The following is a 2,108-nucleotide window of genomic DNA, read 5'->3' as shown; positions in this document are numbered from 1 at the left end:
ATATTCACATATTTCACTTAGGACTAATAGTTATGTAAATGTATAAATACAATACATATGTTTTACTAGTAAATAAACACTGTACTGAGTAACAGAATTACTCAGTCTCCAGCTTTTCCTGTATCTGTGGCTTTAATTACTTTTCATGTTCTTTCTTCAACTTTGTTGCTTTGCATGGTGTTCTCTATTCTCCACAAACTTTCTCATTTCCCTGTTGCAATGGTTCTCAGCTCCTTTTACTTGATTTATGAGTCCCATTTTTAACCCCAGCTACATTTTTTCTATCAGTTTGGTACTTCACCTCATTTTCCTTCAGTTCCTTTTGCAGCTTTATTGACCTTTTATATGAAGGTCATGTTTTGACCTTTTATATGAAAATTCCTAATTTTCATTTATGGTTTTCTCCTCATTTTACTCATCTTTTGCTGCCAGTAACTATTGCATTGGTTATTCAGCTCTCTATATTTCTGCTTCCATTCTTCCAGTTCCAAAACTAATGTTTTGGACTCTTCTAATTTGGCTTCAAGCACTTGTTCAATTTGAGTCTGTTCTTGTTTTTCTAATGTCATCTGCCTATCTTCAATTATTTTTTTTCCTTCGCACACAGATCTTTATGTGTTTTCTCATACTGTTTGGAGATTTCTTCCAGCTTTTTTTTATTCAACTACTCTTTTTTAAGAGCAGGATTTGTGGGATTGTGAGCTGCTTGAGCTCTAATTCTTCACTAAACGCCTTTTTAACTTTCACGAGTTCAATAATGTATTTCCCCAGGGATTTCTCCTGAATCTGCATTGTACACAAATCCTTTTGTACTTGCTGAATTTGTTTCTTGGCATCAGAAAATTTCTCTTTCAAATCTGAGTATTTTACCTCTTTCCTCTGCACATCTTTTTTTTTCAAAATTTGTACAAGGACAGAGCTTTCAGAAAGATCTTTATGTAACAGTTCTGTAAGCTGTATTAGCTCATACTAGTTTTCTTCCTTTTCCTGAAGAATGTGTTTCATGGTCTCCAAACTGTTCATCAACTGCACAACTTCATCCCTCAAATTTGCTTCTCAATCACTCAGTTTTTTTATTTTTTGTTTACACTGGTACATTTCTCTTGGCGAGCTACTGTATTATTTTCTGGATTTAGAACAGTAGTTTATTTTTCTTTTAGTTCTTCTTCTAACTCTTTCATCCTGTGACCTTTATTCCTAAAAGCCTCCAAAAGGTATTCAAAATCCCTTATTTCTCCCACATAGCTGGCAGCTTTCTCAATTATATTTCGTTTAACACCTGTTACTTCATTATTTAGCTGAATAATCTTTTCTTCTCCTGATACTTGAGTCTCCATCCCTCATTTCTCAGCTGCTCAGCTAGGGATGGTGCATTTGTTTAAAGGTCATCCAGATGTTCAGGCTCTTGGTCCTGCCTGCTCTGCTCTCAGGCTCCTGGTCCTGCTTGGCTCAGTTCGGCTGGGCTGCACCATTTTACTGCTCTTAGGTCCGCAGTTGCCCGCCCGAATCACCTCAGGATCACGTTGGGGTCACCAAGTGACAGCTGAGGAACAACAAAGAAGGTTCCAAGCATCAGCCCCTCGTTACCTAAAAGCTCTCATACCTTGTCTCTGTAACCTTCCCACGGAAGCTCCACTGGGTCTTTCTTTCCTTCTGCAGGTCTGGCTAACTCCTTCCTTTCCCTTGCACAACTGCCTGACCTTTCCTTCTCACAGCATGGCCAGCAGACTCCAGCTGCCTCTCCACCAGCTAATCCACTCCTGTAATCCCATCCTTATTGGACATAGCTGTGAGGAATAGCCATCCTGATTGGATATGGCTGTTTCCACTCTGGTAACTAACACAGCTGTAATTTACCAGGGGCAAGATTGCCTTCAGTACTTTCTCTATCCATCCTCCCACACTGTCATCTGTAACATCTGTTAATGCTTGTTCTTGAAAGTGTACTGGCTTTAAGAATTTGATGAGAAAAAGCAACCCTTTTGGTTTTAAAATTTTCCAGCTTTTGAGATTGTATTGTTCAGGTGCTCTTTTGCCCAACACAATGTGTAAATCAAGTTATAAGAGGAATTCAGAAAAAACCACACTTTGTGTACAAGTCATAGGTA

At 38.5% G+C, this 2,108-nt stretch overlaps 1 pseudogene; it reads right to left on the bottom strand.

Annotated features, from left to right (window-relative positions):
- Window positions 1–401: 401 nt before the first annotated feature.
- Window positions 402–1,544, bottom strand: LOC147648239 (kinesin-like protein KIF20B; annotated as a pseudogene).
- Window positions 1,545–2,108: the final 564 nt, after the last annotated feature.

The sequence above is a fragment of the Cyanistes caeruleus genome, chromosome Z (genome assembly GCF_971803275.1).
Source record: "Cyanistes caeruleus chromosome Z, bCyaCae1.hap1.1, whole genome shotgun sequence".
Lineage (NCBI taxonomy): Eukaryota > Metazoa > Chordata > Aves > Passeriformes > Paridae > Cyanistes > Cyanistes caeruleus.
The sequence above is the reverse complement of the archived record's forward strand: the minus strand, read 5'-3'. Positions and strand labels throughout refer to the sequence as shown.